Below are 23,712 nucleotides of genomic sequence, written 5' to 3'. Positions count from 1 at the left end.
CCACGGGAAAATTCCACAGAAACTTGTAAATGAAAGAATGCTGCCGGCAAAAGAAGCCCCCACAGGCTGCAGCCAAGGTTAGTGAACACAGTGACAACAAAGACAAACGAGGCGACCCCTGATCGTGCAGAGGCAAGAAAACGGGTCTTTGTGCTGTGAAGTACTAGCTAGGGTTTTAATTCGAAAATTTTGTTAAGTATTAGCTAGGGTTTTAATTCAAAAATTTCTATTTATAGTAAGAGAATATTTTAAAAAGTGGATCCAGGGCTAGAGCGGTGGCTCAGTGGTTAAGGAATTTACTCTTCTTCCAGAGGCCCTGAGTTTGGTTCTCAGTACCTGCATTGGGTAGTTCCCAGCGGCCTGTAACCTCAGCTTCAGGGGATCTGATGCCCTCTTCTGGCCTCTGTTGGCATTGCACATGCATGCGCAAACCCACTCTCAGAAGCACAATTAAACATAAAAACAAATCTTTAAAGCAGATCCATGCTGTATTTTGTATTGAATTAGTTTTTTTTGCTTGAATAAAAAAAAACACTTCTCAGCATTCTTTGATGTGACTTAGAAGTGTTGCAGGGTGTCTCAGGGAAGGTGTGCAGGTCTGTTTTCCCAGTCCTTCCCTTCTGTTCACCGTGAATGCCTCTTTGTATATCCTGCTGTGGATGATAAGGGTAACTGCTTTCTAAACGTCATGTTTTATTTATAGACTTTCCTGAAAGTAGCCTACAAGTAAAATGGATTTGTCAGAAGCTGGTGCAACGACTATACTTTTTTTATTAATAAAAATTGCTCCGAGCCGAGCGGTGGTGGCGCACACCTTTAATCCCAGCACTCGGGAGGCAGAGACAGGCGGATCTCTGTGAGTTCGAGACCAGCCTGGTCTACAAGAGCTAGTTCCAGGACAGGAACCAAAAGCTACAGAGAAACCCTGTCTCAAAAAACCAAAAAAAAAAAAAAAAAAAAAAAAAAAAAAAAAAAATTTGCTCTGCATTTTCTTCTTGTTTTTTTTAAAAAAAACTTTTATTGATTCTTCGTGGATTTCATGATGCATTCCGATCCTATTTATCTTCCTGTCTCCTCGCATCTGCGCTCTCCCCCTCCCTAAATCAAAACTAAATTTAAAAGAAAAATAAAAAATGCAACAAAACAAACTAAATAGAAAAGAGGAAGAATCCTTCTGCGGCATCCGGAGGCCCGCTGCATCCCCGGTTACCCTTTAGTTCGTTCTCCTCTGTTTGTCCGTGCTCATTGCTCGAGTCACAGCCTGTCTCAAGGCCTCTGGCTTCTGCTCCAGCACCGATACTGGGCTCTCACGGGGGCTCCTCTCCGATATCCCGCTGCTGTCTTGGATCCGCAGATTGTCCCCTTCACATGCTCCAACAGTTCGTAGATTCGGTGGATGCGGGGGTGGGCCAGCTCATCGGCCTGGCTCTGGGTCTGGGTGGTAGCTGGGTGGGCCGGTGGCTAGTTTTCCCTTATGGTCACTACCCGGATGAGCTCTCCAGCACTGCCTGGCTAGCTCTAGCTCGCACAACGTAGCTTACCGCAAGAGGTGGGGCCAGCTCTCCTGCTCTCAGCCCTCAGATCCTGTCTCCCACAACCACAGCAGGGCCAGCTCTACTGTTTTGCCCAGGCAAGGTGCAGGGCCCTCCCTCCTCAGGAATACAAGGGGGAGGGGTCAGCTCTTCTCTCTTGTTCTCAGGGCTGGCTAATTTAGAGTAATCTCTTAGTGAATTGGAAGCCACATTTCCTCTCTTGAACCAGGTGAACGTAGAAGGACTTGCTCACCTTGGATTAGCTATAGAAACTTTAAATTTTTAATTTTTAAAAGAGCATTTGTGTGTCTGTGTGGTTGCTGAGGAGGCCAGAAGATAAACCAGTCACGATAGACCAGTCCAAACTCTTTTATTTATTTTATTTTTGGTTTTCCGAGACAGGGTTTCTCTGTAGCTTTGGGGCCTGTCCTGGAACTAGTCTTGTAGACCAGGCTGACCTCAAGCTTACAGAGATCCGCCTGCCTCTGCCTCCCGAGTGCTGGGATTAAAGGTGTGCTTGCACCACTACAGCTCGGCTGTTTATGTATTGTTAAAGAAAAACTCTGTGAGTTTGAGGTCAGCCTGATACACACACACACACACACACACACACACACACACACACACACACACACAAATTTACCTATCAATTTATACCAAAAAATCGCTAATACCACGAAAATGCAGCAAGCAAAAATCTAGGTGTGAGACATTCCACAAGGAGATGACAACTACCAACCTGCAAAGGGAAGGGAGATAGGGGCTGAGCCATAGACCAGGAGGAACTTAAGAAAGACAGTCTCAATAGTAAACCTTAGTTAGATCCTGACTACACCAGACACTTAGGAGAGCACGTGATCGTGGGATATTAGGTGACACTAAATATGACCGTTATTGGGTTTGCTTTGGTTTGACTTGAACCTTGGGTCTCATGCAAGCTAAGCAAGCGCCCTACCTCTGAGCTACATCCTTAACCATTTCTAACGTTGTCTTCTGAAATGGGATCAAAGGCTAGCCTAGAGTTCACTCTGAAACAAGCCTCAAGCTGAGTATCCTCATGTTTCTGTCTCCCAAGTGTCCGGATTTACAAACCTGCGCCACTGTTAGGCCTGGCTTTTATGTTTTAATTATTGTTAATAATTACATATTTTAGGTAAAAGAGGTATTCTGATAAAATGTTATAAAATGACTTCGGTATTTAGTTGCCTGTCAAGCATAATAGTAGCTTGTGGTTATGTTTATTTAAAGGAAAGCTTATTTTTACTATGATAATCCCTACAAATAACATAAGTATCCAAGAGTTTCTTCAAAATATTATGAGGAGCAGAGGAGAGAAGCAATGGCAGGACCTAGGTGAAACAATTTTTCTGTTGGCTGAGAATTCTTGAAGCTCGATGTTATGAGAGGATTCATTAAAATATTGTTTTTACTAATTTGAAACATGTAGTGTGTAGAGCACCTTTGGCTGTCTTGATTTGATATTGGCGGTACTGCGGTCTGTAAGGCTTTGTATGTGCCTGTTTCTGCACTCTCCTGAGCACACGCCTGCATGGAACAGTATCATCCAGTAGTTCTGCGCTAAGAGGCCTGAGGAGCTGCACATTTTACATCCACCAGGGAGGAGAGACCCCAGCGGCCCTCCACCCTCACCTGTCCCATTATTGCCTCTCTGATCCCAGTCTCCCCAGAAAGCTGCGGAGCGGAATGTCTAGGAGGTTATATTTGCGTGTTCTTCTTCCTCCTCTTCACACAAGGTCTTTTGCTACGTAGACCAGCTTAGTGTTAAACTAGCAATCCTCTTGCCTCAACTTCCTGGGTACAAGGATAATGGGTGTGTGCCACCATGCCAAGCTGTAAAGATAATTGTTTAATACTTTTTTAGAAAAATATTTTTGAACCTTTGTTGCTCAAAGAAAGAAGAGATCCTTTGAAAGGAGGACAAAGTGTATTATGCTTCAAAAATAAAAAGTCAAGCCACTTTTCAACAAGAATAAGCCCTGTAAAGAAAGAAAATGTGTTTTTGTGTGTGTTTGGTTAGTAATCTGACACCGAAGAATCTTACTGAGTGAAAACTTTTCTATCCAAGAACTGCTTTCAGGAAAATGATGTCAGAATAAGCTTTAACTCCTAAACCTCACGACAGAAAAGGAGGTCGCTGGTCAGTCCAGGCAGGAAGGCAAGTGCTGGTCAGTGCAGGGAGGGGGACATTGCTGGTCAGTGCAGGGAGGGGCGACAGTGCTGGTCAGTGCAGGGAGGGGGACATTGCTGGTCAGTGCAGGGAGGGGACAGCGCTGGTCAGTGCAGGGAGGGGACAGCGCTGGTCAGTGCAGGCAGGGAGGCAGTGTTTGTGCTTTGAAGCAGTTCTTATTAACGTGGCCTGAAGGTCTGAGACTGACCCCGCTCCAGCCCTCACTTTGAGCTCAGGAGAACATCCTTTAACGTCAGCAGCTGGTGTGCCAAAAGATGGGGGAAAGGCCTGAGAAAACATTCAAGTAAACTTTTGGAGAAGCCTATGAGATTTAGCAGAAAAAAAAAAGTTCTTTAATTCCCACAAATTAGTGGAACAAAAACAAATAACACTATGTCACTAAGCTTTGACATGTTGAACACGGTACTTAACAATGTAACATGGAAATAAGCTATTTATTTACCCTCTCCCCAAGTAGGACCAGACTGGTGAGGTGACTATGTATATATATATATGTGTGTGTTGTACGTGTGTGTGTGTGTATGTGTGTGTTGTGTGTGTGTGTGTGTATGTGTGTGTTGTGTGTGTGTGTGTATTTAGTGGTACTTCCCACGGTGCAGTGTCTTCTCCCTTTTAAGGATGTTGACGCTGCTAATTAATTAATGCCTGTTAATTCCTAAGGCCTTCTAGAGGAGGGTGTCCTGTTTTCACTTCTTTCTGTATTAGCTGCAGTATTTCCAGCTGAAGGAACGCTTCCCCTCAGTTATTGCCCTCTCTCTCTGAGGTACAGTTCCTAAAGGGAAGGCAGGCGGACGCTTGATTCCTCCCTCTGTTCACCAACATAAAACTGGTCAGTGGTACCTACAAGGTGCTTGTGATGCTCAACACTTTTTTGTTTGCTTGCTTGTTTGTATTTTTTTCTTTCAGAACAGGGTTTCTCTGTGTAGCTCTGGCTGTCCTGGAACTCACTCTGTAGACCAGGCTGACCTCATACTCACAGAGATCCGCCTGCCTCTGCCTCCTTGAGTTCTGGAATTGAAGGCATGTGCCAGCACCACCTGGCTTTGTCTGTAATTTTTAGTATTTTTGTACCTCACGCTAGACTACAATTCACTCTGTAGCTCACGCTGGCCTTGAATTCACTGCTTCCCAAGTCTGGGATGGTTACCACATCCAGCCAACCAATGCTTTCTTGTGAGATTGCTATGAACTCACATGTCTAAACACATATGATGTATTTTAATCCACTGCAGCCATTATAGATACAAGCATTACCAAGTCCTCTGTTTTCCTTATTTGTCCATTAGAATGCTCAGGTTGGCCTCTGAGTTCTATGGGCACAGCCCTAGTAGTTTTTGACAACTTTCCACTTCGTGACAGCTCACCACATCTCCAGAAAGCCTGAAATATTTTAGAAGACATGGTACCTGAGCACTATTGGTGCTTACTGATTTCATTTGACCAAATTTGGCATATACGGGAAAAATTTTAGAGGAAAAATACAATACAAGTTTATGGTGATGCTTTTGGCTTAAAAAGATGAGTGTTATTTAATGTAATAACATTCTTTTAAAATTAACACATATTTTCATTCTATGTGCATGAGTTTTTTGCCTGCATGCATTTCTGTATACCATGTGCATGTCTGCTGTCCCAGCAAGGCCGGAAGAAGACATAAGATCCCCAGGAACTGGAGTTACAGCTGGTGTGAACTGCCGTGGGGGTGTTGGGAACTGAACCCAGGCTCTCTGGAAGAGTTCTAATTGCTTAGCTGTTTATCCAGCTCCTAAATGATCTTACATTCTCCTCTCCTTCCTTCAGCATTGCAATCTGTTCTTAACCTCAGAATGATTGCTCCTTTTCCCCACTCCACACAGGAATCACAGTGATTGGTTACTGACAGGACTAATATGGTCAGCTTTAAAAGTTTTCAATTGTTTGCAGTTCCTTTCTGAACAGGTTTTTTTATTTTTATTTGGTGTGTATGAGTGCTTGGCTGCCTGTGTGCCATGTGGGTGCCTGGCACCTCAGAGGCTGGAAGAAGACATTGGGACTCTTGGAATTCCCTTTTTAGATGGCTGTGAGCCATCATGTGGGCGATAGGAACGGGAGCTGGATTCTCTCAACAGCAGCACATGGAGTTTGAGTCGGAATTGTGGGCTTGATAAGACGTGACCACCATGTTCCCTCTCTTTCCTCTGGCTCTTACTCTCAGGTGTCGCAAGGCCGTGGCTGAAATGTATTTGTGGCATGGGCTTGGATATGGGCTGGCTGCACTGCAAACTTCCAGGGCTGGTTAGGATTTCCTGAGGCAAAGCAGGCCTTGTACAAGCTTATGCAACAAAAGGAAACCTATTATCGAGTGTCTGCTTGTGCCAGGCAGATGGCAGTGTGAGGAGATGAGGCCGGAACAAGTCTGGCATTCTCTGTAACCTCATGATTCACGTTTCTGAGAAGGGAAGAGAAAAGGATGGAGAAATGTTTGTCACATGGAAGAGATGACGAGAGAAGTTGGCATGGTTGCCCGAGTTCACAAGAGTAATCCAACAGATGGCTTTTTACCTTGTCCTTTTTACTACCAGGTCAAACTAACTGATGTTTCCATTTTTTTGGTTAAAGTCTTTCTTTTTGTCTGTCCTTACCTTCAGAAATAGCTGCTTAAATAAACAAGGGACAGAGATGTGCATTAAGATGTTTGGTCAATGCAGCGAACATATTTCTAAGAGACGGAAGGGTCTCCAGGATTATTAATAAGGCTATGGGGAAGGCAGCTGGGGATCAGACTGCGTCTAGACCAAAGCTGGTGTACTCAATGGCAGATAAGCAAAACGATTCCAGGTGACTGGGTGGCGAAGCCTCGTATCCCCTGGCTGAAACGGTATGTGGATAAAAGTAGCTCTTAGAATTCTTCCTCTCTCAATGAGGCATGTTTGACACAGGAAATGGAGCAGCTGAAGGCAAATCTTAGAAGAAGCAGAGCAAGTTGTCATTGCAATCTGTCCTGAGCAACAAACGCTGTCCACATCATTCCTGCACAGGAAATCTCCTGTGGGCAAGAGTCCGTGTCCAGCCTTCACTGAAATCCACAGGAAAGCAGTGTCGTTCAGCCACCCTGGCCTATCACAGAGCCACCGCGAGCATACAGGGCTGTAACTGTACATGTTTGTTTTTAAGTGGGCAGCAGCCTGCAGGTGAGATGAGCGAAGGGAGGTTGGAGCATGCTCAGTGGTGTAATGCTGGCCTAGTACTACAAAAGTACCAGCTAAGGAAAGAATGATGTTGATGATACAGGGGCAACTCACGCTAACCCCAGGAATGTAGAGCGAGGCGTGTCATGTCCTGTTGCTTCTTTCTCCACTGTCCCTTGGCATAGCTGCTCCATTCTCTCTGCTGTTTGTCCCCTGTATGGCAAGTGGAGGCTGTCTAGCCCACAGGTCCAAGACTGTGCTTGTGGAGATTGAATGAGACCCTTTAAGACACCGAGCTAATCTGTCTCTGCTGGCCCCTTCTCTACTGTTTCTTTGTGTGTGAGTCAGGGGGAGGGAGGGTACCCAGGTATGTGCAGGTACACATGGAGGTCACAGGGCAGCTTTTGGTGTCATTCCTTAGGCATCATACACACATACACATAAATATGCATATTCACCTATACATACATGTATATGTATATCTACACACACATGTACATGCACATATATGCAAAGACTCATACACATAAAAAATAAGCCCAATTTTAAAAATATGCTTTCTCCCCCCCCCTTTCTCTCTCTCTCCCATGGCATGTATATGGAGATCCGAGGACAACTTACTGGGGTTGGTTCTCTCTTCCACCGTGTGGGTTCTGGGGATTAAACTCAGGTTGTCGGGCTTGATGACAAGCATCTCTACCTCTGAGTCATCTCACCACCTCCTCCCTTTAAGAAACTTGTGGTTATGTTGGGCTTTCCTGAATAAACCAAGGTAATCTTTCTGCTTGAGAGTCACATAGTTAACAACAACCACTCTTTTTCCAACCTGGATTCCCATTTTCTATGTGACTTAACATACACTTTGGATAGCTAGATAGGGATATACGGGATGTGTGCCTGTACCAACTGTCCTGTGCGTACGAGTTGGCTTGTTTGTTTGTTCCCGCCTGCTCAGCCCCGAAGTAACCACACAGAAACTATATTAATTACATCAGTTTGTCCCCTTAGCTTTTGCTTCTTATTGGTTAGCTCTTACATCTTAATTTAACCCATTTCTATTAATCTGTGTATTGCCATGTGGCTGTAGCTTACCAGCAAGGTTCTGCCTGATGCCTGTCTCTGGTAGGGCTACATGGCTTCTCCTGACTCCGCCTTCTTTCCCCCAGCATTCAGTTTAGTTTTCCCTGCCTCCCTCTGTTCTGCCAAGTCATTGTCAGACAGTCAATGAATGTCTTGCTTAGATTCCAGTAACTGATGAACTTGGAGTCTAAGCCACTTTTAAAATTTCCTCTTACATTTGAGCCTTAAATTAATTACATTAGTTCAATTATTTGTTCACGTGTGTGCACATGCTTTTTTGCCATAGCTCGTGTGTGGAGCCCCATGGGTTTCGGGGTTTGACCTCAGGTTGTCAGGCATGGTTCTACCGAACCACGTGAGCTTTTCAGCACCCTAGATTATAAATCTAACATTAGAGTAGGTAATGTACACACATTAAGTACTTCGAGACTTCATTTCTGGCGTCAGAATAGAGAGGAAGAAAGGGCTGGTTGACAACCATTATTTCCAGTTTTTGTCATGTGGTTTCTTTTGCTTCCTTTTTCTTTGCTTTGCTGAGATGTGGGTGATTTATGCACCACTTCCCAGACTTGTTTCTTTGTCTTCAGTGACAGGAATCATACACACAATGTTTTAACAGTCCTACGGCATTCCCCATTGCTGAGGAAGGTTAGGGAGGCAAAGAGCCGATTTTCTGTGAGCTGCAGAATTGTGGTTTCAAGAGGCAGCAACTTGGGTCAGCTCTCTTCATTTATTTCCTCCATCTGTAATGGCGTAAAGACAGAACCATCCCTGACATCCTCCATCTGTAATGGCATAAAGACAGAACCATCCCTGACATCCGTATTCAGGGCCCAGGCCTGGGACATCTATCCACCCCACACAAAGAAAGTGTGTCGGGCTGTGTACTGTCCTCATTCCTATCATGCCTTGAGATGGTGGCAGTAGAAGTTGTCTTCTTTCCTTATAGATTTAGTTCTATCTCTTAGTTTTATCTTGTTTGTTTGTTAGTGTATATGAGCTTGTGGCTGCATGCGCATATGTACATGCATGTGTGTGTGGCGTATGCACATGTGCATGCGTCTGTGGTGTACATGTGAGATAGCATGTGCTCGTGCACACGTGTATGTATGTGTGGCACATGTATGAACTAGTGTGTGCATGTACACATGTGTATGTATGAGTTTGTGTGAGCATGTGCTCAAGTGCATGTATGAGCTAGCGTGTGCACATGTGTGGCTAGAGATGTCGGCTCCTGTCACTCTTCACCTTTTTTCCTTTTGAGACAGGGTCTCTTGCTGAAGCTGAAGGTCATTGTCTTGGCTGGCTGGCCAAAGAGCTTCAGAGAGCCATCTGTCTCATAAGCCAAGTGCTGGTGTCGCAGGCATGTGCTGCCATGCCTGGCTCCACCCCACTGCCATGTGGGTCTTGCACACTGACCCTCATACATGCGAAGCAGGCATTTTACCAACTGAGTCACCTCCCTAGGCCCCCATCTCTCTGGCTCCCATTTCTGGTTTACAAGCTACCTAGTACTTATTTTTAAAATAAAAACATAAGAAACAAGTTTTTTACTTTCAAAGAATTAAATATTATACAATTTTAAAATAATTTCCAGAATATGAAATTAAATATAAAACAATTTACAACTTTGTATGCTCATATAGATATTTATGCTTTGTTTATTTTGGATGGATTCTCTTGGTTAGCCAGCTGTTTCCTTAGCCACATGTTTGGATTTTGAAGTTCATACAGTGAAGAATTCTTCTGACGGCTTTATTTTCTTTAAAAGCCATGTCATTCAAACAACTTGCCCTAGACTTGTCTTGGAAGCATACTTATAATTAACAAAACATAAAGTCATAATTTAGAAATGCCCATTAAAATAGAACATAAATACATACTAATATATAATCTCTTGGTCTAGTAATCCTTCTGCCAGGAATTTTATTTTGCTAACATAGTTTGAGTAGTATGTAATGATACTAGTAAATACATGTCTGGTTAAATAAACACATGCTTAGAACACATGCTAGCTATCAAGTAAAAATAATAATTAAAACACACGTTGTAAAAATGTATATAATTTAATATATACTTTTTAGCCATTTTGTCTTAAATATCTACATATATGTATAAATAGCTGATGTAAGTGGTTTTGACTATCTAAAAATGAGCCAAATAAAACAGTTGTTATCAGGGATGTATATAGGGTACATTTTCTTTATATTTTATACCTTAAATGTTTTGATTTTTAATAATTATAGAATATTCCTCTTATAATAAAAATACTTAAAATATTGTTTTTTCTTTGGCTCTATCAAAAGATGTCAGGCAGCATGAACAAGGGGGAGTATTGAGCCTGTTATCCAGAGGAGCTGCTGAAGAACACATTGGCCATATTCTCCCCAAACAGTATTATCCGTACCAAACCAGCAAGCCTAATTAAAAATGCAAAATTCATGGATGGCAAGCCCTTCCCGCACGTCCCCCGGGGCTCATTCTCTCCGGACTCCTCTGGGTCCTTCCAGTTCATTAGCTAAGCAGGCTTTGGGAAGGTTGGCTCCAGCCACAGCTGCTGCCTTCTCGTGTGTCATTCTGGTCAGGTCAGTTAAACCCCCTCGTTGGACGACAGCAGGCTTAGGGCCTGCCAGCCTCTCGCTGGCTGCTTCCAGGCTGACCTGCTGGCTGGCCTCCCCTCCCTTGCCTCCCCTCCCATCTTTCCTACCCATTGTGCTTTGGGTAATCATTAGGAAACACAAGAAACGGAGAGGCTTTATTCTGCAGGGTGGGGTGTGCGGGGAGGACGGCGATCCTACCCTGGACCCTTATTAGGATAATCTCAGACCTGCGATCTTAGTGATCACCAGGGCCAATGACTTTATTTGGGGGAGAAACACCTTCTTCCTGCCAACCGTTCTCTGCTCCTAGGTGTTTGGATTATGAAAAAGAACTGCTTTTTGTTGCTCTCCCGGTAGCCCTGAAGCCCCCCCATAGTAGGGAAGACTCAAGAGATTCCCAAAGAAGGAGACACGACAGAGAACAAAGACCTTATTAATGGGAAGGTGGCAGAGCGGAGCGAGTCAGGGCAGTTCATCACACAGGAATGCGGGCATCGGGTTCTTGTTCGGCGGCAACACCATGACAGCCGTCGCGCTGCCCACAGAAGACAGGAAATTCTGCTGGAAAGGTCCCTTATGCCTCCAAGCTCCAGAGCTTGTCAGAGGTGGAGCAGAATTGAGCTGTTTCCTGACGGCTGCACTGTGTTGTGTGTAGTTCTATGGCCCGATTCCCTGAACTCTCCTCAGGGTGATTGTACTGACCTTAAAAGAGATGGGGGAGGGGCAGGGAAGGCCAAAGTGGGTATTTGAAGATACTTTTCTCCGAATGAGGCCTAATCATTCAACTTTCTTTACCTTGTAGTACATTTTTTTTCACTATGATTATTTAATAAGCAAATTTTCCACATCTTGATTGCTTAATTTCAGTGAGTTTTCTATATCGTTATAAAGCCATTTTTTTTATAAAAAAAAAGTGTGTGCACGCGCGCGCAGCTTATTCAAGCAGAGCGATTCTGTATTTCAATGTGATAAGTTATGCCATAGAACCCGAACTTAGATAAATAGCCTGGACTTGGTGTTTTTAAGTCAAGAACTTTCTGTACCTGGCAGAGCTACTTACACTCGCGTCTGTGTGTGCTGGCCTTCACGGGCACACAGTTGGACCTCAGTCTACGCTGCACTGGTCTTCATTATCGCGCACCTCTTCCTAGGAGCTGCCTGGGGCTGGACTGGGGAGTTAAATGTGAGTGGGAGATGCCCCTTGCCCCAGGCCGGACCTGTAGAAATGTCCCACGGAGAAGCCCCACCCTGCTCCATTTCTGAACGGAAGACCCAAAGACCCAAAGCAGGCCACAGTTACAGATGGAGCGATCTCGGGACTGAATCGCGAGTGGTCTTTTGGATAATGTTCATTTATCTTTGATTTGGGTAAGAAATACGTTAATGTGCTAAGCCATGGAGATTTGGGAATTCCTAGAACAGTTTCTTCTAATACCTTATTAAAATTATCTACTTTAAGATAAAGTTCAGAGGTACTTTCTGTATTCTTTAACTCACTTCAGTAACAGAAAATACTGGAAATATTAATATTCCATGTGGTGAGGTCTCCACTCTGGGAGAAAACTAGTTCATGGCATCATAACTCTTTCAGGTAGATTCCCCCGCCCCCTGAGTGGCCACGCTGTGAAATATTTATAGATCAGCCCTCTGAGGCTGTTCGTGCTAGTGTGCTATTAATCTCAAGGACAACATCATCGACTTTTCACTTAGCAAGACTAAAGGCAAATTAAAGCAACTTTCTTCAGTCTCAACGATGGTTGGGGGGCAGGTATGCTCTTATTAAATCACTCCTAAGGTGCCTTCCAGACCCATCGTTCCCATCATCAAGGAGAAGCCGAGGAATGGAACCGGAAAGTAAGATCCCACACGGACAGAAGCCGTGAGCGTCAGGGATTCCAGCTGGAAGAGTTCGTGCAGAATGTCATAGAAAGTGATAGCAGCTGTTAGAATGCTCGGCCCCACTCTCTCTTATCTATCCCTCTGGCGACCCAACCCATCAGTAAAACTATCACACTGACTCTTGGGATAACATGTACATTCAAGCCATAGCGTACATTCAAGACTTGAAATACTTTATTTAAGGCTCATAATAGGAATGGAAGCCCTGAGCATAAATCCCAGAGATAAGATTATATATGTGTGACCTTAAGAATAATTGCAATTTTTGATACAATGCTTAAAGTAGTCCCTTTAGCAGATTTTTTTTATTGGAAATATCTTAAGACTGGCAGCAGTTTTAGAAGTATTTCATTTTGGCGAGAAGGACTTTCTGGGCTTATTAGCATCTGAGGCCAAAGGGCAGTGGGTAAATCCTATTGAGTCTGCTCATTGCTCCTTGAGTCCCTTGGCCCTCAGTCCACCACTTCAGTGATCCCTAATCCAGGTTATACACCATGTGAGGCGCAGTTACATTCCTTTTTAAAGTCTGTTTATTCAGAAACAGATTTGGCATTGGAGAAGAGCTGCGACGGCAGACTTGGTTCCCCAAACCCATCCCCTAGCGTCTGCTAACATGAGAGTGCAGCGTATCCTTTTTTTTTTCTTATAGTATAATTTTTTTCTTTTTTTTTTCTTGAATTTTTTTCTATTTTTTTATTTTTTTTTAATTTATTTATTTATTAAAGATTTCTGTCTCTTCCCCGCCACCGCCTCCCATTTCCCTCCCCCTCCCCCAATTAAGTCTCCCCCCAGCCCAAAAAGCAATCAGGGTTCCCTGTCCTGTGGGAAGTCCAAGGAACCCCCACCTCCATCCAGGTCTAGTAAGTTGAGCATCCAAACTGCCTAGGCTCCCACAAAGCCAGTGCGTAAGTGCAGCGTATCCTTAATCACATCCGTTTCTTAGAGACTGGGCTTGAGCACAGCCATTTGTATTTTAGGGAGGCAGAGCAATGCGTTTAAAAGAGAGGTCTTGAATCATAACTGTGAACCTAGGTCTGGGGTCCTACTTAGTAGTGATGATGTAATACCAGGCGGGTTACCGTCTTGAATGAGGGTACCTCTGTTACGTGGCTGCTAATGGGGATTCAACATACCTAGAGTCATCCTGTAAGGTTTGGTTCACAGCAGATGAATAATTTATGGGCATATCCCCTGCCTTGTAGCCCTCTTCTCTGGCTTTCTCCTCTCTCCTTTCCCTCTCATTCTTGGGTTTTTTTTTTAATTGAATAATCTCATTCTCACCCAGATTTCTACTTTTATGTTTGCCAGTCTGCCAGTGTCTCTAGCTCCAGCCCTTTCTGGGGCAAAGGGGAAAAAGAACATTTTTGGCTGTAGTATTGTTGAGTCTGTTCTGAGATGGTTGAAAACACTGGCTTTGGTCAACCTGAGTTTGAGGATGGCATGTTTCGAGATAACTACAAAGACAGGGAGAGAGCAAACGGGAAGGAAATTAGGCCAACTGGAGATTACAGAATGTGAATGTGTGCACAGAGAGAGGGCATGTGTGTAAGGGGGCAAGGAAATGAATGCTAAAAGACAGCTCAGCCTCTCCTCTTGTTCTTGAACACTGAGGGAGCGCTCTAGGGTCTGAGGTTTGAGATCTGGCTCCAAACAACCCACTTTAGCCAAGAACGATTCAGGTCTTCGCTACCTTCATCTGCCCTCATCATTTACTATAAGAGTCCCCAGGGAGGGGAAACACTGCAATACTGGGGTCGTCTCACTCCTTAACAAAAACCTGCTTAAAAGCAGATGCCGGGGAGCCATATGACAGACGCTCCACCCTGAGGAGGGGCTGCCCTCAGGGATCCCGGAGAAGCAGGGTGGTTGTGCTACACGCCTGCTCCCAAACCTAATAGGCTGGCAGGAAGGGAGAGATGGAGGCCTGAACACCTCGGAGCTGACACCCTCTGGGCAGCAAGTGCTCCATGTCAGATTGAACCAGAGTTTAGCAGCTGTCCTGGGTGGCAACAGCCCTTTTGCCATATGGGGGAGCAAGATTTGGCATGAAATTCAGATCTTCAAGCTCCATCTTTTATGTAAAAGTGTGTTAGGGGCTTGATTAGAGAGGGAAAATAATAGTTCCATCAATCCTCAATTGCCTCTTGTTTAAACGATTTAACTGAGGACTGCTGTTTCGGTCCATGAGCCGCAGGAGACGGGCGTGAGGGAGCACTACTTTTCATTATCAGGGCTGTAGTAATCAGTGTTGGGTGGGCTAGGATTCTTACCAGGAGGAGTTTTACCTGTGGTGGGTTTGTTCAGAACCTCACCAAGAATTAGCGGAAAAACAAAATGAAAACATCGTTTAGCCCCAGCGAACTCCACACTCCACCACAGAGATGTTTTTATCTGCATGTTTAGCATTGCCCTATTCATGAGAGCCTAGCTGTCCATCAACAGAGGAGTGGAGAATGAAAATCTGGTGCATATATGGCATGGAATACTATTCAGCTTTATGTAAAAAAAGATGAAATAAAAAGCTTGCAAGGAAATGGATGGATTTAGAACGTATAATATTAAACAAGGTCACATAATCTCAGGAAAAAGAACGGTTATGTTCTTCATATGGATCATAACATATGGTATATGTGTATATGTATATATGTAAACAAATGTACATGTGGACATAATATAACATATAGAGAGGAGAAAAATAAAGGGTAAATATCAGGGGATGAGAAAGGAAAAAGGCTCGTTGCTTTTCTAGTTGTAACTAACATGGTTTTTTCTTTTCTGTGCCATGTAAGTGCATAACATTATATTTAAAAGTGAAAGGTCAAAATCCAGTATGAATCTTCACAGCTTCAGAAAGGTTGTTCTAACTGTGTGGAAGTTCATTGGGATGTATAGAATTGGGTCTGGTTAATTTCACTTTGTGAAGCTGGGTGCACGCCTTTAATCCCAGCAGTCAGGAAGCAGAGGCAGCTGGATCTCTGAGAGTTTGAGGCTAACCTGGTCTTTAAGAGCTAGTCCCAGGACAGACACCAAAACTACACAGAGAAACCCAGTCTTGAAAAACAAAACAAAACAAATGTTATTATGTGGCATTTTTTTATTTGCAAGTTCTTTATAATAAAGTTTTTTTTAAAAAAAACTATTAAAAAAGAAAATGGTTGTGGCATATTGTTTTAACTAGTCAAAAATGTGTGACATTTATGTGTCAGAATATTACTTTAAATGTGTAAAGGTGTGTTACTTTTGTTTATGCTACATTTGTTTCATGATGTAAGGATGTGTGTTCAATTATATAAAGATGGCTCACCTTGCCTTCCTATGGCACTTGATTGGTCTAATAAAAAGCCAGACAGGCAGTAGCTAGGCAGGAGAGGGATAGGTGGGGTTGTCAAGCAGAGAGAATAAATAGGAGAAGAAATCTAGGCTCCACTAGAGAAAAGGGAGCTAGAGGGGAGAGAATGAAGGACATGCCCCAGGCAAGAAGTGAGGCCACTACCAGCCAGCAGAAGCAAACAGCAGACACAGAAGGAAAGAAAAGTAAGATGCCCCGAGGCATAAGGTAGATAAAGAGATACAGGTTAAGTTAAAAGAGCTAGCCAGAAGTGAGCCTAAACTAGGCCAAGCATTCAAAACTAATAGTAAATCTCTGTGTCATAATTCGGGAGGTGGTTGATGGCCAAAAAGAGAAAAACCTGGTACAGAAAATACCATTTGATAAGAAAAATAATAAATAAAATATAAAAATAATAAAAAATGATAAAAGTGAAGCAAATGACATTTCTATGACAGGAGTATAGGCAGACTTGTAGCCAGGCAGGAAGTAAAGGCTCTGTCCTGGAGTATCCTTCTTTAAAAAATCGATTACATTTTATCCGTCTGTCTGTGTAAAGTGTGTGTGTCAGGGTGTGCATGTGAAGCTCAGAGATAACTTGGAGTCGGTTCTCTCCTTCCATCCTCTTGGTACTGGGGGTCAAATGTAGGTCGTCACTCTTGACGGCTAGCGCCTTTACCTGCTGAGCTACCTCCCTGGCCCCTGAGGTGTTGTTGACTGTGGAGGCTGTCCCTGGGCCAGAAGGAGCTGAAATCCCTTTTTATCTTGAGTGAGGCTGAAGGGATGTGAAGAAGAGGGGCAGTGTGAAGGAACAGAGCTCTGTTTGACAGCTAGGCACTCAGGTACTAATTGTGAGGGGCTTGGCATTGAGACTGTCCAAGCTCATAGAACTGTGCAGAACTTTGTCTTAGCAGAGAAACCTTAGGAGTCCCGGTGTTTCTGAGCTGCTGGGACTTTAAGCCTTGTGATAATGTTAGAGAGTAAACTCCACCATGCTTGCTGTAGAACGAGAACGAAGCACACTCGATTACACATAGTCCATAGAACTTGATAACAAATGACTCTGTTGCTGGGTTATATATTTATTACACTATGATTTTGCAGTTGTATTAGCATATACTCCAACTTACCAGAAACCATTTTCTATAAAGCTTCTCCGGGAGCTGTGCTACCCAGAAGCAGCCACATACACCCGTGTTGACTGTATCTCATTATTGCCACATTATTTTCACCTGTACTTAATTTAGTCCCATGCTACTCTGTGTACCATGACCCTATAAGCAAGAGGTCATGCTATATCTACGCACTACATAGTTTAAATAGGTAGGAGGCCGTAGCATCCGGTCTTGTCTACACATATTCTGTGACATTTGAGCAATGAAATCACTCACCAATGTATTTCTCAAAATGTATCTCGATCATTAAGTGGTGTATGACTGTATATGATTCAGTAGAAAAATGACAGAAACATGAAACCTGGTTGGCTGTTCCGGTTCTTTCCCTAGGTTGCCTTGGTTTCATCAACCATCAACGAGGATAACAGTAGCTAATACATCATTCGCAGAAGCTGTGTGCCAGGTGCTTTCTGGGTGTGAGCTCACGAGTCATCAAGACGAGGTGTTGCTGTCCTCCAATTCATTTCACAGTGTGGAAGAGCTGAGGCCCAGGTTAGGTAAAGTGTCTAACATGCTCCATGCGACAAGTGACAGAGCTGTCCTTTGACTCCAGGTTGTCTAACTTCAAAACCTGAGCTTCCAGCACTCAGGTTGGAGCCCACTCTATGTCAAAAGTGTATGAGGATGAAATTTGGAACTAGAAGGGAACAGACCTTTGAAAAGACTGGTCGGCTGGAAAGAACCTGGCAAAGATGGACTCGAACCTCTACCTCACCTTGTAACTAGCTTACCCTTTGAAGAAATCATTCTTCAAAAATATGTGATACTGAATTTTGATGGTCTGTTTGATTGCTAAGAAGCAGACAGGCGGTTAATGAGGTGCGTGTGTGGGCATGTCTGTAAGAGGATTTGCGGAGAGGTTTAATGGAGAAGGCTGTCTGCTGCCTTGAACGTGGACAGTATCACACCATGGGCTGGAGTCCAGAACTGAAGGAAAAAGGGGGAAACATCTACATTCTCTGCTCTCCGATCCATACAGATGTGAGAAAGATGTTCTTGGTATGCCTTTCCCTCTGCAATGGCCTGTACCATAAAACCATAACCAAAAAAACAAAACAAAAACAAAAAAACCCTGTCAATTTAGAGGTTTCTTCTCTGACATTTAGTGACAGCAGACAGGAAAGAATTAAAGTGAGCAACAGAGGCTGCTTTGCTAATGCTAGAGATGAAGTGTATGAAGCGTTCAACTCATAGGAGGAAATCAAAAATTTATATCCATCGTTGTTCCTTTTTTTTAATGTATTAGTCTTGAAGACCAAGTGCATGTGTATTTTGTTATACTACTTTAGCTGAGCACAGATTTGCCACTGGGCTTCTGCTAGCAATAGTTCACATTTTCTGAGGGCTTGCAATAGGCCATGGGCCTAGACCTCAAAGATTTTTCATATACAACAATTAACTTAGGTACCAGATGTTGAAGAGGTATCAGGTAATATGATCACAGTCACCCCAGCCAACAGTTACTTCAACAAGGCCACACTTCCGCATCCCTCTCAAGTAGTGCCGCTCCCCATGACCAAACATTCAAATCTGTGAGCCTCTAGGGGCCATTTTGGCTCCTGGTGAGGGACCCTCTTTCTGACTTCTCACTGTGTTCTCATGGTCCCAGAGTTTCTCTTTTACAAGACTCGCAGTCCCACTAGGTTGGGGCTCTGCCCTTACTTTATTCCTTAATCTGTGTTGACTTCTCATGGTTTCTGACTACAAATTCAGTTATTTTGGGGGTTAGGGTTTCAATGTATGAATATTGAGGAGACCCAGTCTTATGCATAAAACCCTATAACCAGAAGGAAAAGGGTAGGAGCTAGAGATGTGTGGTGGAGAACTGGAGGAAAAGGCTTCATTTCTAAGGAATGGGAGGAACTGCAACCTCTTGTCTGCCCTCAGGGTCTATGCTCTCTGTTTCTGTAATTCCACCTGGGCCTGAAGTACCTGTTTCTTTGTTTTGAGTAACTATGATAACCAAATAGTGGCAGGAGACAAAAATGACTGAATATGTTATTGCAGCAGTAATTCTTGAGTTTCAAGCCCTGGGATTTGCTTAACTGTCTCATATTGAACATTTGCCTTTATGCCATAGGAAGCAAGAGCAGGGAGGGAAGGTCGTAAGATGTACCCCTCAATTATAGGATGCTCTATTGCCCTTCCATGATATGCATGACCGGAAAGATGACCCTGTAGTCTACTAAAGATGTCTCAGAAGACCTTGCCAAGAGTTCTAAGGCAGGAAACCCATCTTGGAAGAAAGTGGAAGACAGTACAATCAAATCCCATGCTCTCTACAACTCTTTAAATTACAAGTGTTAGAAAAACCATATCGAAGTACCTTAGGCAAGATGGGAATTTATTGGTTTGTATGAAAATAAACAATCAGGCCGAGTAAGTATAGTTCAATTTAGAGACCACCAATGAGATTTGCCTCTGTTTACTTCATGTGGCCATTAGAGTTGTGGCTTCATTCTTGCACTAACAATCCCAGAGAAAGAGTAAACACATTTCCTTGACTGTGGTTAGGTTATATGCCATTCTGAGACTAATCAGTGTGGCCACAGCAATGGAATGTGCTATCATTTTAACTTAACCAGAGATCGCCTGCACATGTGGCTTTTGTTCCGTTAAAACCATAAGACTAGAGAAAGGGAAAGGGTGCTTTTTTTTTTCCCCAAGGGAAATATTATATTCCTCTTCCCAGAAGAAACTGCAGATTCCTTCGAAGTGTTGAAGCTGGGTGCTAGAGAGAGATACGAGGCTTCCAGAGTGTCACGCTGAAGTTCACTATATGTCTTTGGTTTAACGTTAATTGAATTGTCTCTGAGGATTACAATAAGGTATATGCTTATTAAAGCAAATTTTCAGTCTTTTGGGCCACTATAGCAAAATACCAATGACTAGGTAACTTAAAACAACAGAAATTTATATTCTTTAAGTTTTAGGGGTTAGAAAATCCAAAATTAATGAATCTGATGACTTCTTGATTTTCAGGTACTCAAATTTTCATTGTGTTCTTGGGTGTCAAAAAGAACGTGAGTTTTTGCTCTCTCTCTCTCTCTCAAAATAACACCAGCACTGTTTGCTTTTTGTCGCACTCTTACAATGCCATTGGTCTCAGTTATCATTTTTATAGGTCTTATCTCCAAATATTAGGACTAGGGCTTCAACAGTGGAATTTAGGGGAGAGGGCCACAGGGTAGCCGCCTTCAGTGTCTGTAGATCTCGATCTAGGAACTGCTCTAGTGCCAGCCTGTTTGGTTCTATGTAGGTTTCTGTGTAGCAGAGGCCAGTGGTTACTCCTGGACTGGACTTGGCTATGCCCACTAATAAAAATCTAAGCATGTCTCCTGCACAAGGCCCAGACATAGGAAGTTCCTCTACTTACCTTCTGAGATTACCCTTCTCAAATCCTGCTTGTTTCCTTAAGTCTGTCCCATCCAGAGATTGTGACTACACATTCCTTTTAGTAGAACATATCCTCAATCCATAGTCCCCCTTCCAAAAAGAGGAAAAAGTCTCTACAAACTACCCAAGAGCTAGGGAGGTGATTCAGTACTTGCCTCGTAAGCACAGAAACCTGAGTTTGGATCCCCAAGAACCACGTGAGAAAGTTGAGTGTGGTGGTGTGTGCCTGTAATCCCGCGCTAGGAGGAGGAGACACGGAGAACCTGGAATTTAATAGCCAGTTAGTCTAGCTGAGTTTGTATACTCCATGTTCCCTGAGACAGTGCTCTGCCTCATGGTACACACCCACATGAACATGCACATTTAGACGGGCGAGAGCGAGCACACACACACACTCACACACCACTTAAATTCATCTCAACGTGAAAATTACCTCTAACCAAAATAACAATGCTTATGTTTTAAATTGGAACATCTTTTCTTAGATTTTCTCATATTTTTCCCCTAAGAGAAATTAGTCGATGTTCCCCAATCTATTTAAAAATAAAAAAAAACGCTGGCTCCATTGACCTCCAAGAGAATTCTAGTCCCCGCATCTTTAAGGAGGGAAATGTTCCAGCCCTTGAGGAAATTCCCTTGAGGAGAGTGCAGCCCCTAGCATCACATCACATAACACAATATCCGTTTTTGCTGTTTGAGAATTTCATGCATGCATATAATTCCTTGTCTATCCTTGCTAACGCCTCCTCCTCTCAATATAATGTGCTCTTTTTAAATTTTTATTTTTAAGACTGATTTTTACTACCTTTCACTGTGTTTAGGGGTGTGTCTGCATATGTGTGTGTGTACACGAGTGTAGATACCTGTGGAGGACAGAGATCCGATACCCTGAAACTGGGGTTACAGTGGTCAGCCTCCTGATGCGGGCGCTGGGAACAGAACTTGAGTCCTCTGGAGGAGCAGCAGGTGCTTCTTATTGACTGAGCCATCTCTCCAGCTCCTCTGTCTTTTTTAAAATAAACATGTATAATGTTATGTGTGGGTGTTTTGCATGCCTATATGTATACTCTGTGTGTGCATGCGTGTGCACTGCCTACAGAGCCCAGAAGAGGACATCATAGCTCCTGAAACTGGAGTTGTAGACAGTTGTGAGCAGCCACACGGATGCTAGGAACCAAACCTAGCTTCTCTGGAAGAAGAACTGTTGCTCTTAACTCCTTAAGTTAACTCCTCAGACCTTTGTTTACTCTTAAAGACAAATATCTAAAATCCATTGGGTCCACTTCATGCTGCCTGTATGATCATGGATGTGGGACCATCTACTGGAGCATGAGTCTATTAATATTCAAGGCTATCCCAGGCAATAAGGAATCTGTTCTTTTCTTTTTAATTTATATATGTTTTACTCTGTTTAGATGTGTGTGTGTGCCTGAGAGTATGCCTGTGCATCAATGAGCCCAGTGCCCATGCCCAAGGAGGCTAGGAGGGGAGCATCAGGTCCTCTGGGAGTTAACACGCGATTAGGAGCTCCCTGGTGTGGGTGCTAGGAACTAAACGAGGCCTCTGCAAGAACAGTAAGTGCCCGTACTGCTGATCCGTCTTTCTAGTCTCCGAGAAACCAGCTCCTTAATTATGATTAAATGACATAAAAGGAGCCTTGAAAACAAAGAGAGAATATTCCAAATATCATTCCTGTTTCTTTCTGTTATATACACAAAAACATATTTTTGACAGCTTTAGGATTTGGCCTGTCACTCCAGTCACAAGCAGTTCAGAGATACGGAAGTCCAGCTGCAAAGAGTAATCTTGTCCCGGTCTCGTGCACGGCACGATATCTTACTCAGGCACACACACATCTAAACAAAGTAAAACATAAATGAGTTAAAAAGAAGAGAACTGATTCCTTATCACTTGGGATAGCCTTGGATATTAATAGACTTAGCAAAATATCAGTGTGTTGGGCTATCCTAAGATTTTTTTCAGTAGCAGGAAATACCATCTCTTGAAGGAAAGGCACTTTTTAAAAGTTTTTTTTTCTCTTTCCATTAATTGATTGGTCTAGAATTTCTATTGAATATATTTAACACAGCTAAAATATGCTACAGCATTCACTGAGGAAACCATTTACATTATTAGAAGCTTAAAATGACAAATATGATTAAAACTTATTTTTTCAAATGGCTGAACGTGAATATTACTCTTTCAGTAAAAGGAACAAAGATATCAAATAAAGTTTGCACCTGACTTCTGAGTTTAGAAAACGCTTGTTGGATTGCTGCTAGGCCCATTTTAGGGATATCACTGCATTACAGTTCTCCAAAGAAGCAGGATGTCTATCATTATATAATTACATTATATGAAATTATAGAAAGATATTATTTATTAACAGGCTTACAGTATTGGGGTCTGGAAAGTTCAGCAAGGGCCATCTGTTAGTCAGAAAGGCAGAGAACTGAGCATCTCTTCTGTCGGAAGTTGGAAGTCTTGGGGGCACCAAAGATGCAGCCCTGTTCCAAGGCTGGGGAAGGGAGCTGAGGGGAATCAGTGGTGCGAGTCAGTGACAAAGGGTCGAAGAAGCTGGAGTCACGCTCTCTGGCAAGGGCAGCCGCAATAGAACTGGATCAAGTGTGCACCCAGACTTCGAAGGAAAGCCCGCGAATCCGGCTATGAATGGTACAGTCAGAGCGAAGGTCGCCAGTGAGAGGGCGAAACTTTTGGAGGAGAAGCGGCAGTGGAGACTCCAGGACGTTGGAAGCGCCTGGAACAGGGGACATTTGCTGAGGGAAGTCAAGCGCAGAGTGGAGCTAGCCTGAAGAAGAACCTGCTGACTACAATCAACAAGACTGCAGGAGTCAGGGCGCCACGTGCCCCAGGACGAGGAACTGTAGGATTTAGCGCTAGACATGCTGGGGTTTGGTCTTGCTTTCTTCCATTGCTGCCCTGCCGTTCTTCCTAGCCCTCCCTTTGGGAATGTGGGATGTGGGACACATTCTCTGCCGTTCTATGTAATGCTAATTTTGATATTATATATTTTGGATTTGGACTTTGGAAAAATGCCAGATCTTTTCTGACTTTGAGGATGTTTGGAAATAGACTCCTTGGGATTGGACCTTACCCTGACAACATCTTGTTTCTTTTTTTGTCCTTCCTGGCTGCCATGCCATGAACTTGCCTTGCTATTCTCTTCCTGACACAAAGCGGGATGCCTTGGAAACTCAGCCGTTCCTCCCGGAAGTGTTCCTGTCAGATAGTCTGTCATAGCATCGTTTGCCTCATGACTAACATTGCTTGTTAGTAATTCCGGACCTCACAGCTGAAGTAACTAG

Source organism: Microtus pennsylvanicus, chromosome 14, assembly GCF_037038515.1.
Source record: "Microtus pennsylvanicus isolate mMicPen1 chromosome 14, mMicPen1.hap1, whole genome shotgun sequence".
In the NCBI taxonomy this organism is placed as follows: Eukaryota; Metazoa; Chordata; class Mammalia; order Rodentia; family Cricetidae; genus Microtus; species Microtus pennsylvanicus.
The sequence above is the reverse complement of the archived record's forward strand: the minus strand, read 5'-3'. Positions refer to the sequence as shown.